This window comes from Diabrotica virgifera, chromosome 1, assembly GCF_917563875.1.
Source record: "Diabrotica virgifera virgifera chromosome 1, PGI_DIABVI_V3a".
NCBI classification, from domain to species: domain Eukaryota; kingdom Metazoa; phylum Arthropoda; class Insecta; order Coleoptera; family Chrysomelidae; genus Diabrotica; species Diabrotica virgifera.
The window spans coordinates 134,870,297-134,886,860 of record NC_065443.1 but is presented as its reverse complement, the minus strand read 5'-3'; the positions used below and the strand labels follow the sequence as shown (position 1 = coordinate 134,886,860).

Below are 16,564 nucleotides of genomic sequence, written 5' to 3'. Positions count from 1 at the left end.
TATGTACATACTTACTTTTTGAGTTATTTGCGAAAATCCGTCCAAAACGTGTTTTTCTATGAAAAATAAACGTATTCACTCGCACATACCTCGAAAAGTATTGACCTAAAACTTTTATAGAACAAAATTTGCTTAGAATTAGAATTAGTCAGTTTATCCACTTCCGGACTTATTTTGCACGTATGTTTTTTCACCTCCAAGAAGGGGTGAAAGTCACATCCAGGACAAGAGAACATATCGGCATAATCTCACTTTTTTCTTTGGCATTTTAGCTACGTGTGTGCCAAATTTCATGTCAATCCAAGCGGTTCTTTAAAATCTGGAGGTTTTGCGATATTTTATCGTGAGTGAATGGAATAATAATTATTACAACGGCAATTATTGCCGTTGTCACTTTTAGATAAGAAGTCATTATCACAATGATATAGTCAGGTTAACTGAATTGTATAATTATTGTTTTTATCATTAAATGTGAAAACCTAGAATTATCCATGTCTGTCCGTCAATAAACACAACTCGTCTATTAGTAGGACAGAAAGAATGACAAATAAGGTGTCAAATGAAAGCCTATAACCAAAATATGATATTACATGTGAGAAGTTTGACCTCGGACTGCCTGTTCCAGAGTTGCAACCGAAAGTACTGTTTTAAATTCGTCGAAATAGTACAAACTATTGATCAACACGACTAAGAAAGACCAGAACAAATACATACTTCCGGTTTCATGCCTGTCTGTTCGTCAATATCTGTAGGTGAACAAAATTCATCCGTCATATCAGCTGACAAAAAGTTACACGAAGGGTTCAAATATCGACTGCCGGTTCAACTTCCGGTCACTTTTTGTGAAAAATTAGAACTTACGATGTCCAATTGCTTGTTACAATTTTTTTTATAAGTGTTCTACTCTATCTATTCTGACTTTTCATTAACTTACTTAGATCACATATAATTTAATACAGTTTTGATGTCAGGGTCTTCAAAATTTATGTGGTGAGTTCCGGTATGTGATGAATGAAAAACGACTCCATAAGCAGAAGAAAAAAGTGTTCTCAAGACCTAAGACAATACATCGACTCACAAGAGCGTTGTGACAGTAGCAAAAATTCGAGTTGGGGTTCTAATTACTTTCTCATGCGGCTTACTCTCCTGACTTGGCCCCCTCCGATTATTAAGTGTTCCCAAATCTGAAGAAATGATGGGCGAGTCACAAAGTTTCACAAAAAAGCGAATATTTCGCGAAATGAACGTCAGATCGAAAAACTAAAAAATGCGTGTTCAATATTTTTCAAAAGTCTATCGAATGATACCAAAAACGAACCCCCACGGAAAGGGGTGAGGAGTAAATTAAAAATTTTAAATACGAACCCTGCGATATTTCGCGAAATGAACATCAGAGTGCCAGTGTGTGCTTTTTTTCTGGGGATGAGTACCACCCCCTTCTCGAGTGTGAAAAAATATAGGTCCAAATAAGTCCGTAAGTGGATAAACTAATTAAATTCCTTGTAACTTTTGTTTTTAGATGGTTTTTCGCAAATAAATCAAAAAGTAAGTATTTGATCGAAAAACTATTCCTAGCAAATATAAAGCTTATAAAACAGTAAAAAAAATGATGTATGTATGAAGTCTGGACACACAATAAAAACAGAGTTGGAGCTAATCAAAAGTTGGTTCTTATTCGTCAAATTCCAAATCGACTAGTTCAACGTAAAATGTCCAAAAAATAACGCACTTTTCGGGGAAAACCCGCCACAAATTTTTTAAAGAGTTTAAAAAAAGTTTTATTTTTGTTATATAAAAAGTATCTATTCTATCACCATCAGCATCAAAAGTAGACCGGGCAGTATCGTCGCCCCCGCTAGCGAAATTATTCCGATTCGATTTTTTTGCACAAACTTACTCAAAAAGAGGTCCTTATAACATATCCAAAGGGTGCCGGGCGGTGCATTGGTCGAAAAATTGTTTAAAAAATTTTTTTGAAACAAATTCACAAAAACAATTTTTTCATTTCGAACAATTTTTTTTAGATAACTTGTGTCATTCTGGGCAAAAAAGGTGTCTTGCCATTTTTGTTTAAAATTGATTGTTGTCGAGTTATATGCGATTAAAAATTTGAAAAATGCGAAAATGGCCATTTTTAAGTCTTAATAACTCGATTAAAAGTTATTATTATGAAATTAAAAAGTGAGCAGATCAAGTTTCAAACCCTTGCTTCAAGGTCCTTAAGAGATTTTTGTCATTATTTTATTACAAAGCTGTTATTTTTAATTATTAATAATTAGCGCTATAGTCCCGGATTTATCGTCGCCCCTGTTAGTGAAATTATTCCGATTCGATTTTTTTGCACAAACTTACTCAAAAAGAGGTCCTTATAACATATTCACAAGGTGCCGTGGTCGAAAAATTGTTTAAACAATTTTTTAAACAAATCCACAAAAATAATTTTTTCACTTTGAACAATTTTTTTTTAGATAATTTTGGACATTCTGAACAAAAAAGGTCCCTTGTCAATTTTCTCTAAAATTGATTGTTGTCGAGTTATACGCGATTTAAAACCTGAAAAATGCGAAAATGGCCATATAACTCGACAAAAATCAATTTTAGAGAAAAATCTCAAGATACCTTTTTTGCTCAGAATAACCCAACTTATCTAAAAAATCGTTCGTAATGAAAAAATTATTTTTGTGAATTTGTTTAAAAAATTGTTTAAGGTGATACAGTAGCGATCAACAGGTAGCCAAAACGCGTTCCAAGATTGCGGCTGTAATTTTGAATATTTTTTCAAGATATTTGGCACACGTATCCGTAATATAATAAAGAATGGCGGTACAGAGCCCAATTTGAAAAATATATTGGGTAATATTTGAAAATTATTCTGTAATTAAATACAATATTAAAAAAACGAGCCTGTACCGCCATTAAGAAGAACAAAAAAATACACTTTCTTCAAATAAACTTTTTTATCCGATGCCTAGATTTTGTGTCATTTTGGAACTACTAAAATGTTTTATTTCATTAGTCCAAAACAAAATTTAAATTTTTTAATTCGACAAAATATTTCCACGCACAGGCTGTGGTCTGTATTAATTCGAGAACCAAGAGAGACAGCTCATTAACCGCCTTTCATTTTTTCTTAGAAAATAAACGATCTCTACACAAAGTACTTATAGGATAATACGCCGCCGTTATGAAATGATTGTAGGATGTTAAAATGACGAAGGATGTTTTACCCGGAAATCCGAATTTTATATACTTTTGTTATATTTAATACCCTAATAGCACACGACGTCCTTTGGACGTCCAAAATAGGTAAATTTTTGGTCCTAACGTCCATGGACCATAAACGGACGTCCTTTGGACGTCCGACGCTGGACGTACTTCGGGTGTACTAAATATGTACGTCCTTTGGACGTCCGGCGTTGGACGTCCTTCAGGTGGACTAAATATGTACGTCCTTTGGACGTCCGGCGTTGGACGTCCTTCGGGTGGACTAAATATGTACGTCCTTCGGACGTCCGGTGTTGGACGTCCTTCGGGTGGAATAAATATGAACGTCCTTTGGACGTCCGTACTCGGACGAAATACGGACCTTTTCCAATCGTCCATATTGGACATATTCTACCAATAAGGGGATTAAACAGCAAAATTATTTAATAAAATATTAACTTAATTATGTTAATAAAATAGTTTAAATGGAAAAGATTATAAATCATATTTAATTCAAAACTGTATATGTAGTTTAATATCTAATACATGTTTTTGTTTTTATGTAAAGTGTGAAAATCTGATCGGTAAATTATTCGTTATGTCCACTCTACATCAACAATAAATTGAACAAGAAATTGACTAAGTTATTCAAGGCCAAATTTGACGAGTACAAAATGTATGATTTGTAAAAGAAAATGAAGGAATTTGATGAAATAGAACAATTGGATATGTTTTATTTTGTCAAATTTCTTTATTTTCTGTTTATTCACGGCAAAATTGGAAGTAGAATTGTGTTTTGTATAAGCCAAATTTGACCTTGAATAACTTGTCGTCAATTTCTTGTTCAATTATTGTTGATGTAAAGTGGACTTTATAATGTTTTATTATTCCCGTTACCAAGATGATAGAAGTTTGGTGGTTAATTCTAATAAGCAAAAATATAATTTTTATCAATGTATCCTTACTACAGATGAATATTGAGAGCATCTTTTTGAAGTTGAGCGTACGTGTGCCCAAAATAGGTCCAGTTTTAGTCCTAATGCGGATGGACTATAAATGAACGTCCTTCGGACGTCCGACGTTGGACGTACTTACGTGTTGAATAAATATGAACGTCCTTTGGACGTCCATTGGACGTCCGTGCTCGGACGTCCGTTGGACATTGACATCGATCCGTGAGCGTCATCTGCAAAGAAGAAAATCACAAGCCAGGACAACCAATCCAAATAGTGAGTGTTTCAAACTTTTGTGTTGTGTTGTCAAAAGTTTATTTAATTATTTATGTTTTTCCTTACATACTTACATATTTTTTCAAGCTTTTTGGTATATTTTTCATATTTTTTACTATATTTCGATAAAAAAATTCTTCGCAGTTTTATCCTAATCAACATCATCATCATTCTATCCAAAGAGGCAAATCGCCAAAATTGCAATTTTATCATAATATGATATGTATATTTGCATTTTACCACATTTTTTCGATGTTTTGAAACATTTTTGTATATCTTTTGTGTATCTATCTATATTTTGTATATCACCCCTCCTCGGGGTGAAACTCACCCCCCAAATTCACATACTAATTTGTAAGTACACATACTTTGTAAGTATGGAATAAAGGTTGCTTAATATTAATCAGTTTATTGAAGTCCGGACTTATTTTGAACGTTTTTCACCCCAGAGAAAGAGTGAAACTCACCCCAGGGCAATAGCACACATTGGCACAATATCACTTTTTTTCTTTGGCATGTTAGCTATGCGTATGCCAAATTTCATGTCAATCCTTTAAAATTTACAGCAAAAACCATCAAAGAATGTAGTAATACTTGTTTTCATGAAGTCGGTGATAGAGTTTGACAAATCTTTATGGTTGTTAAATATCTTTTAATTTGTGTATTCGATTTTTAAAGGTAGGTACTATATACGTCCATTTGGCACAATAAAAAATAACCTTCGACCGGTACATATTGCTTGTATCGATGCTCGGTGCATTGTTCAGTCATAAATTTTACCTGTCCCTATAGCGTCGGCCGTCGGGTCCTATTGTAAATTATTATAATAATAGTCCGTCTCGGTATTTTATTATTTCTGTCATAAGTATCTCTGTGGAAATGCAAATGCTGCTTGTAACATCCCAAAAACCAGCTCTACTATTAATTGTACTCGTATAAATAAGTGTATAATATGTACCTACCTACTTATTTATTGTATTCATTTATAGACCTGGATCCCGCGTAATAAAAAAAGTTGATTAACAGCAAGCTGAAAATTTGTTAATAGCTTCACGGTGTCTAGTCGGACAAACTTTGATGTACGGGAATACTGGAACCTGGGAAGTTTTAATTGTGGAACAGGTTAAAAACTTGGAACATCAGACTACCGAAAACGTTCCATGTATTTTGTCGGACAGAACTTCCAATTGATTTGTTACCATTTCATTAAACTCTTATGCAAAAATCAGACTGCGTACCAGTCTACTTTTATTCTCTTAATATTTTTACTTAAAAAAAGTGTACTACAATCATCTCGCTAAACTTAATATAACTGTTTTCGAGATAAACCCATTTTAAATCTGCGATATAACATAATTTTTTGCATAATATTGTAGTTAAATCCGAAAAATCAACTTAAAACCATAATAATAATTGTGCCAATTCTCATTTATGTCATTTATATTTTTGGAGATTTTTATGGTTTATAAGTTATTTTTCGAGTTTAGCGAGACGAATGTAGTATATATTTTTTAAGTAATAATATTAAGAGAATAAAAGTTTTGATTCGAAAAGTATATGTAATGTAGAGTTCCCTCAGCGATGTGATATAATATTATTACAGTATAGCTCCCCGTGCATGACAAGCTTATGGAGGTAGCCCATATAGCCTAGGCTATAATATTATTAAAAAAATCACTTAGATGGGACAATGGCTTTAGGAAATTCGAGACATCAAAAATGGCCCATTTTTAAGGTGGTGCGTTAATTTCTTGGAGAAATGTAATTATAATTTAATGTAAATAATCTAATATCCAATAATTGTAAATTAATATAAGATGTAATATAAGTTCCTTAAAAAATATATTTTTTATTTCCCACAATACATTCTCCACAGGTATAAATATCGTCTCTAGACGTCCACCGAACGTCCTCCCAGGACGTTAGATGGATGATCGGCAGCAATACATTGGACCAAACTGGGACGTCCTATGAAGGCCCAATTGACGTCCACCGAACGTCCCTTCGGACGTTAGGTGGACCTCCATTGGGCGTTTGGCAACGTGGAATTTGGACCAAAATTGGACGTCCTGTTAAGGTCCAATTCACGTCCCCTAAGACGTCCGATTAAGATCCAATTTACTCCGATTAAGGTCCAATTTACGTCCAATTAAGGTCCCATTTACGTCCGATTAAGGTCCAATTTACGTCCGATTAAAGTCCAATTTACGTCCGATTAAGGTTCAATTTACGTCCGATTAAGGTCCAATTTACGTCCGATTAAGGTTCAATTTACGTCCGATTAAGGTCCAATTTACGTCCGATTAGGGTCCAATTTACGTCCCCTAGGACGTCCGATTAAGGTCCAATTTACGTCCGATTAAGATCCAATATATGTCCCCTCGGACATTAGATGGACGTCCAATGGACGTTCGGTAGCGCGACATTTGGACCAAAATAGGACGTATAAAGGACGTTCCTCGGACGAAAACGGACGTCCAATGGACGTCCCTAAAGTCCGTGAAGGACGTCCATTGGACGTCCTTGTGCTATTAGGGTAGGTACCTACCTATAATTCTGGTGATTTTTTAAATCCTCTATTGTTAAGAGAATTTGCACCTTTAGCCAAAGTTTTACGATTTTCTAACGGAAATTAACAAGTTATTTTAAATACGCACCAATTATCGATGTTGAAAGGAGTTTTTCAAGTTATAAAAATATTTTGTCTGATCAAAGAATATGTTTCCTCGTAAAGAATTTGGAAAAACACATTGTAGTGAATTATAATCGAAGATATATTTATAGTGATATTGTTGTTTTATTTTAAATAGGTAACTATTGGTAGCAGTTTTTGTAAAAACTGTGAATAAATTGCATATATAAAAAATGATTTTATTTGAAAAATAATAAATAAGATTACTAAATAAGACAGAAAATTTGTGGTTTCCCGAAATGCGCATTTTTTGTATTTTTGTGCATATCTTGCGCATATTTCGTAATTTTTTACCGCATATATATGCGAATATTTCATCAAAATTGATCGCATATAAATCCGCTCCCTATTCATTGTATTCTGTTGGCTGATTCCAATGATTTGAGCCGCCGTACGACACGTTGGGACCAATGGGAGTGAAGATACGTAACTAATACCTATCAAGAGGTTTACTCAAACTTCTTTTCTGTACTTATACCTACCACTCGGTATAAGTACAAAAAAGAAGTTTGTGTAAACCTTTGCACAACTGTGTAAATACTGAAGAAAAATCTAAAATATTAAAAAAAAATAGTGGAATCCGTTAATCTGTTCTCGAAAAAATTAGCTATGAAAATGAGCATAATTTTCTATATCCCTAACTTTTGACGAGCAGTTTAGCTTAAATGGGGAGAAACGGTAAGCTTAGACCAAACACCAGTAGGAGGCATTCAATTAATTGAAGAAAAAAATTAAATGGATAACAATATTCATTTCAGTTATAGAAAAGGCATTGCCCCGCTAGAATGGTTGAAATCACAAGTAACAATTAATAGTCCTACAAAAAAGACAGGCGCTTGAAAGTGATAAGACCATTGAACAATAAGCCTGCGAACTGCCTTTTAAACACATTCTTAAAAATAATCCATAACACAATTAAAAAAAGGTTTGTTAAGAAATTCTTTTATAGACTTCAGAAATTCAACAACTTCTCCTGATTATGTTTAAAAAACGTACGGAATGCACTAAATGAAAAAAAGAAGAAAAAGATTTATCATACCGTTATACTCTAATATATTCTTACGTTGAATATTTGATGCTTCCCTGTAGAGTATAAAACGGACAGTTGTGTTTTTCCCGTGAGCTGCCTTGTTTAGTCTTCTTTGTCGTTCTATTCGTTAAATCCTATCCTCTCAAGTCACAGCGTCAGAAAGCAGTGGGTATATGCAGTGAACGGGAGGCCTATGTCGAGCAGTGAACGTTGGGGCCCTTTCGCGTTTATCATATGTAGAGAAGTCGCTTGTCAAAAACTGGACGTATGTAATCGTATTCTATTTGTTAAATACTCTCACCTAATATGTCATACCATGTGTGTTAATCCATTTTATTTCTACAATTTTAAAGTGTTATTACATGCCGTCATTTTCATTTGTCTACACCATCTTATTCTGCCAGTTAAATCCCATCATTTCAGACGCTGTACGTCACGATTGAACCAATAGAACCGTAGATACAAGACTAAGGCCCTTTTGACATGATGCTGTAATTGATTTTCATACGTCATTGTATTATATTAGTCAAATCCAGTTATTTTAGGTGCTGTACGCCACGATTGGACCAATAGGAGCGAAGATACGTAAATAAGGCCCTTTTGACATATTGCTGTATTTGATTTTTCTGTGTCATTGTATTCTGTTCATTAAACCCTACCATTTGAGCTGCTGTACGTCACAATTGGACCAATAGGACTAGATATACATAACTAGGGCCCTTTTGACTTGTTGCTGTATTTGATTTTTCTGTGTCATTGTATTTTATTTGTCAAGTCCTATTATTTGAGATGCCGTACGTCACGATTGGTCTTATAGGACCGAAGATACGCGACTAAGGCCCTTTTGACATGAGGTTGTATTTGATTTTTCTCTCATTGTATTCTGTTTGTCAAATCCTATCATTTGAGGTGCTATACATCACGATTGGACCAACAGGACCGAAGATACATAACTAAGGCCCTTTTGACATATTGCTTGTTTGATTTTTCTGTGTCATTGTCTTCTATGATGTCTAAGGCATATCTCTGATATGCCCTATTTTTAAATTGGACTTCGTAAGTCCTAGGTTTTCACCCACAAGCTTTTATTTGACACCTCATTTGTCATTCTACCCGGTATAATGGCGGAGGAGTTATATTGGCGGTCGTACGGACCGACAGAAAGAGTACCCAGCTCAAATATCTCACCTTTAGTACCATCCTTGGATTATAAGCTTTCATTTGACACCTCATTTATTATTATAGCTGGTATAATGATAGAGGAGTTACATTCGCGGTCGGACGGACCCACCGACAGACCGCCTAGGTCAAATATCTCACCTTTAGTACCATCCTTGTATTACCAGCTTACATTTGACACCTTATTTGTCGTTCTACCTGGTATAATGACGGAGAAGTTATATTCGCGGTCGTACGGACCGACAGAAATATTGTCTAGGCCAAATATCTCACTTTTAGTACCATCCTTGGATTATAAGCTTTCATTTGACACCTTATTTATCATTCTACTTGGTATAAAGACGCAGAAGTTATAGTCGCGGACGTACGGACCGGCGGAAAGACAGCTTAGGTCAAATCGCTCACCTGTAGTACCATCATTGGATTATCAGCTTTCATTTGACACCTCATTTGTCATTCTACTTGGTATAAAGACGCAGAAGTTATAGTCGCGGTCGTACGGACCGGCGGAAAGACAGCCTAGGTCAAATCGCTCACCTGTAGTACTATCATTGGATTATCAGCTTTCATTTGACACCTCATTTGTCATTCTACCTGGTATAACGACGGAGGGGTTATATGCGCGGTCGTACGGACCGACGGAAAGACAGCCTGGGTCAAATATCTCACCTTTAGTACCATCCTTGGAATATAAGCTTTCATTTGACACCTCATTTGTCATTCTACCTGGTATAATGACGGAGAAGTTATATTCGCGGTCGTACGGACCGACAGAAAGATTGCCTAGGCCAAATATCTCACCTTTAGTACCATCCTTGGATTATAAGCTTTCATTTGACACCTCATTTATCATTCTACCTGGTATAATGATTGAGGAGTTATACTCGCGGTCGGACAGACCGACGGACAGACCATGTAGGTCAAATATCTCACCTTTAGTACCATCCTTGGAATATCAGCCTTCATTTGACACCTCATTTCTCATTCTACATGGTATAATGACGGAGGAGTTATATTCCCGGTCGTACGGACCGTCGGAAAGACAGCCTAGGTCAAATATCTCACCTTTATTACCATTCTTGGAATATAAGCTTTCATTTGACACCTCATTTGTCATTCTACCTGGTATAATGATGGAGGAGTTATATTGGCGGTCGGAGGGACCGGCACACAGATCGCCTAAGTTAAATATCTCACCTTTAGTACCATCCTTGTATTATAAGCTTTCTTTTGACACCTCATTTGTCATTCTACCTGGTATAATGACGGAGGAGTTATATTCGCGGTCGGAGGGACCGACGGAAAGACAGCCTAGGTCAAATATCTCACCTTTAGTACCATCCTAGGATTATCAGCTTTCATTTGACACCTCATTTGTCATTCTACCTGGTATAATGACGGATAAGTTATATTCGCGGTCGGAGGGACCGAGTCACAGACCGCCTAAGTCAAATATCTCACCTTTAGTACCATCCTTGTATTATAAGCTTTCTTTTGACACCTCATTTGTCATTCTACCTGGTATAATGACGGAGGAGTTATATTTGCGGTCGGAGGGACCGACGGAAAGACAGCCTAGGTCAAATATCTCACCGTTAGTACCATCCTTGGATTATATGCTTTCATTTGACACCTCATTTGTCATTCTACCTGGTATAATGATGGAGGAGTTATATTCGCGGTCGTAAAGACCGACGGACAGTCCGCCAAGGTCAAATATCTCACCTTTAGTACCATCCTTGGATTATCAGCTTTCATTTGATACCTCATTTGTCATTCTAGCTGGTATATTGACGGAGGAGTTGTGGTTACAGACAGACGGACAGACGGACGTGGATAATACAAAGTTTTCACATTTTTTCAAAATTGGGTGAAAACAATAAAACATGATGCCAGACTGATTTCTTTATGAAAATAATATATACATTCTCAAATTGTCTATTTTTCGTTGTGAATAATATTGTATTCAACAGTGATGCCAAATTTCTGATGCCAAAATGATTGATAATGAAAGTGGGATATACGTTTTCATGTATATAACGGCAGCGACAAAACGGTAAAACACTGAACTAAATGTATATAATATTTTCACTGTACGATCATTTTGGACTCAAACATTTTATGGAATAAACTTATATAACTTAGTAAGAGGTAAACAAGGAAAGCTGATATATTAAAGTAACATCAAGGAATCAAATCTCTAACTACCGAGCTGATTAGACTTCTGGTAGCAAGTACAGGAATAAAGTTATTAAGGTAGTGTAAAGTGGCATCGATATACAGATGCCACTTTGCAAGACGATGCCAAATCGATGGTAAATGCATAATGTATCGATGCCAAATTGATAGTAGGATATATATATATATATATATATATATATATATATATATATATATATATATATATATATATATATATATATATATATATATATATATATATATATTATGTAGCTCGGGCGTTCTCGGCGCTTTTTTATACTTGTTAATATACATAAGTTTTTGGTAACCATGTTTTTTAGTTTTTATAAATCAGTATAATTTTTTGATGTTTATTATAATTTTTGAAGGTATGAATAACATTTTTGACCCTTATTTGTTATTAACTAAAATTCTCGTCCGAACTGTGACGGGCATTTTTGTATTTATAACGTATTCGGTATACAGGGTGTTTCACTAAAAATTGTCCATATAGTAACTGGAAAAACATTAGCACAAAATACTTAGATTTAACCTTAAACACTTACATAAAATGTGGTTCCTTACTGAGCTACAGGGTGTTTTATCTAAAATATTAAAAATTATTTTTGCTCAGCATTTTAAAACTATCCGATGTATCCTTTTCATACTTGGTGGAAAGTATAGGTACTGTACATACTACTAAATTGTGTCAAACAAACGTTTGTGGCTCTTACCAGAGGCGTACGACTGGGGAAAGTGGATGGTTGACCCTTTCCAAATTCGATGCCGCTGGCAAAATTGCTATTTTAGTTCAATTTTTGGATTCTCCAATACTTTATATGAAAATAATATACTCTTCATTCGTAACGATAAAGTCATTAGTTTTCGAGATATTTGAAGTTAAAAATGAAACGACACGGTTATTTTGATTAATGTATTGTGTCACTTCATTTTTATTTTCAAATATATCGAAAACTAATCATTTTATCGTTACAAATGAAGAGTATATTATTTACATAAAAAGTATTGCAAAATCAAAAAATTACACTAAAATAGCAATTTCGTCAGTGGCGTAGAATTTGGGAAGGGTCAACTATTAACTATCCCCTGTCGTACGCCTCTGGTAGTAGCTAGAAACGTTTATTTATCTTAATTTAGTAGGGTGTACAGTACCTACACTTTCTGCCAAGTATGACAAGGATACGCCAAATAGTTTTAAAGTACTGGGTACAAATAATTTTTAAATTTTAATCATATGAATCATATCATAAATTAATCAAAATAACTGTGCCGTTTCATATTTAACTTCAAATATCTCGAAAACTAATGACTTTATCGTTACCAATAAAGGGTGTATTATTTACGTAGAAAGTATTGGAAAATCTAAAAATGGCACGAAAACAGTAATTCGTCGTACGCCTCTGGTAGTAGCTAGAAACGTTTGTTTATCATAATTTCGTAGGGTGTCTAGTAGTCGCACTTTCTGCCAAGTATGAAAAGGATACGTTCGAATAGTTTAAAAATTCTAAGCAAAAATAGTTTTTAAATTTTTAGAAAAAACACCCCGTAAATCAGTAAGGAACTACATTTTATTTAAGTGTTTTAGGTTAAACCTTCGTATTTTGTGCTAAGGTTTTTCCAGTTACTATATGGACAATTATTAATGAAACACCCTATATAGTACCCAAAAAAAACCGATTTGCAAACTGGCTGCTCAATTGTCCCGAATATGGTATATTTTTGCCTTATTTCCCTGGCGTATACGATCAAGTAGCCTGGAACCAAGTAGAGAATATAATTTAAGATACTGATCAAAATTGAACTAGTGTACAATATGCAACACTGTTAATTTTATTTGTTCGGTCACATAATTTTTTCTGTATAAAATTAACTGAATATATATTATTCTTTAGTTGCTTAATTGGCACGATTTATTTTCGGCATCAGCCAAACAGTTTATATTGCTTCGATTCAGTTATTTTCTTCGTAGAAAAAGTGTAAATATAGTACTCTGTGAAACTAAAATTAGAACGGCAACAACTTGTTCCTCTCGAACTATTTAAACAGTGTATTTTACGTCAGATATTGGTACAGCTGAGATAATTGGACAATAAATTTCGGCTTCAACAAACATGTACGTCTTATAACATTTGAAAAGGACCAAAAAAATGTTATTACTTGAAAATATATTGCATTAAGAGCTTTTTTTAATCATTATTTTGTTCTTTAAATTTATATAGGAGTCCCTAAGTCTGCTTGAATTTAATTACTTGTCTTTCTCTTTCATTCCGTCAACCGGAAGTAGTAAACTTTTTATCTCATTTTAATGGACAGAACAAGTCTTAACAATAAAAAAGCTTAATTGAGGAAGGAATACGTAACAAAAAAGTAATTTCCAAACAATAAAAGTTTTAAACTTATGGAACATGTTTAAATGTTTTAGGAATACTTTTATTATTGAATTATATTTTATTTTTCAACTTATATTACTTAAATAGTTAACTTTAACACAGAGTTATGGGCTTTACCACTTAGGCAACTGTATAATACGGGTTCCAAGTTCCACAGACTTTCTACAGCCTCAATCAGAGCTCTAATACATTTCCCATAAGTGAAAACACATTCAACACTCTAAATTTAATGGCATCCGGAGTCTATTTACAGTCGTTTCTATTTTGCGGAGCAGTTAAAACCATACGAAGGTGTTTTTAAATAAGTGATTTAGTGAATAGGGCGAGTACAAAAATAGTAATTTTACAATATGAAAGGCAGATATCTAGTACTGAATTTAATTTAACCTTGCCCAAGTATACTTTCGCTCCTAGAGCATCTTCAGGGGCATTTCGTAGAGAAAAGAAAGGTATCCTCGAATGTCACTTATTATGATATTAAGATTGTTGGCAACTTAAACTAACATATAACTAACGAATACACTAAACAAAGGACAAAGGACATTGTTTTAAGATGTAGGTCTACATTCTACCTCCATCTTCACACAATGTAGAATTATACCGGCACCCGGTACTCAAATTTATCTGTTTGTCCTTTGTTTAGTGTACTTGTTAGTTATAGTTAATTTAAGTTGCCAACAATCCTAATATCATAATAAATGACATTGAAGGATACCTTCATTTTCTTGACGAAATGCCCCTGAAGATGCTCTAGGAGCGAAAGTATACTTGGGCAAGGTTAAATTAAATTCAGTGCTGATGATCTGCCTTTTATTTTGTAAAATTCATATATTCATGCATTCAGCCGTTTTCTATTTAAAAAATAGTAATGTTTAATTATTATATATATAGTGACTGTACACCCCGATATGGGGCTAAGTCGCGAAAGCTTTCTAGATCCCATTTCTTGGGAGGATCAGTTCCTTTTGCTTATGTTATCTTCTTAACGATTCCTCTCCATTTTTTCCTGTCTCTAGTTTTCCTCCGCCATTCTCTGACTCCTGCGTTTTTTAAGTCTTCTTCAACTTCTTGCAACCATTTTGATCTTAGTCTTCCTCTTTTCTTTCTTCCTCCTTGATTCCATTCTATCATAGCATATGTCACTGCTTCATCTCCTGCGCGCCAGATTTGACCTAACCATCTAACTCTGCATTGCTTTATCTTGGTCATGATATCTTCTTTCAATACTTTCCTGATCTCTGCATTGGTTAGGCTTCTATATTCATTTTCCTCCGTTCTGATTGGTCCCAGTATGGTTCTCATGATCTTTCTTTCCACTATTCTTAAGTTTTCTGCATCTTTTTTAGTCATCGTCATTGTTTCTGCTGCGTATAATAATATTGGTCTAATTATGGTGTTATACATTCTCATCTTGGTTTTAATAGTCAGTATTTTGCTTTTAAGTAGTGTTTTATTTGCAAAATATGCTTTATTTTCGGCTAATATTTTTTCCTTTATTTCTGGTATTCATTTAACCGTTTTGCTTATTGTCACTCCCAGGTATTTAAAATTTTCTACATCTTCAAACTCTGAATTTCCTATTTTGGTTTTTCGTTTTATTGCTGTTTTTCCTAGTCTTAATATCTTTGTCTTTTCTTCATTTAATCTGAGTCCCATTGTCTCCCCTTTCTCTTTTATTTCTTCTACCATTTCTTTCATTATGTTTCTATTCTTTGCAATAATAACAATATTGTCTGCGTAGGCGACTATTTGTCCACCTCTTGTTCTTGGGTTCCCTTTGTTTATATTTCGTAGTACTTATTCCAAAGCTAGATAGAACAGTGTCGTGAATAATGCATCTCCTTGTTTCACTCCTTTATTTATAATGAATTCATATGTCTCGCCTCTTTGTGTCTTTATGCTAATTTTGGTAGTTTTCATTGTCATATTTTTTAATTTTCTGAGTTTATGTGGGATTTTTAATTTTTCCAGGGCAATCATTAGTTCTTTTCTCTTAATCGAATCAAATGCCTGTTTGAAGTCGATGAATAGCATTTATAATTCTAGTTTGTATTCATTTGCTTTTTCCATTATTTGTTTTGTCGTGTGTACAGCATCTATTGTCGATCTTCCTTCTGTGAATCCACATTGGTATTGTCCCACTCTCTTCTTCGTGATCTTTGACAATCTTTACCTTATTATTGAAGTCAATATTTTATACGTTGTGCTTAGTAATGTTACTCCTCTATAATTTTCACAAATTTGTTGGTCTCCCTTTTTATGTATTGTTATTACCTGCCCTATCTCCCAGTCCGCCGGCATCTTCTCTTCCTTCCATATATTTTTCAATAGTGATAGTATTTTTTCCTTCAGTATCTTTCCTCCATATTTTATAAGTTCCATGTTAATTTCGTCTTTTCCTGGAGCTTTTCCATTTTTGCTCCTCTGTATTACTTCCTCGAGTTCCTCTATTGTTGGCTCTTTTGAGACTTCAATGTGTATTTCGTATGTTTCTTCTTCCACTGTTTCCTCTTCCTCAAGCATTTCTTCTTCATTGTATTCCTCCGTCAAGAGTTCTCTGTAGTGATCTGCCCATACCTGCTTATATTCATTGTCTTCTACAATGTTTAATTAGGCAATTTAATTATATAAGCAAATT

General features: G+C 34.3%; 1 protein-coding gene across 1 annotated transcript in view; it reads right to left on the bottom strand.

The window, feature by feature from the left end:
* Nucleotides 1-16,564, bottom strand: part of LOC114333519 (leucine-rich repeat-containing protein 24-like) — a 264,133-nt gene that overhangs the window by 178,991 nt on the left and 68,578 nt on the right. The gene's annotated exons all lie outside the window — the stretch shown is intronic.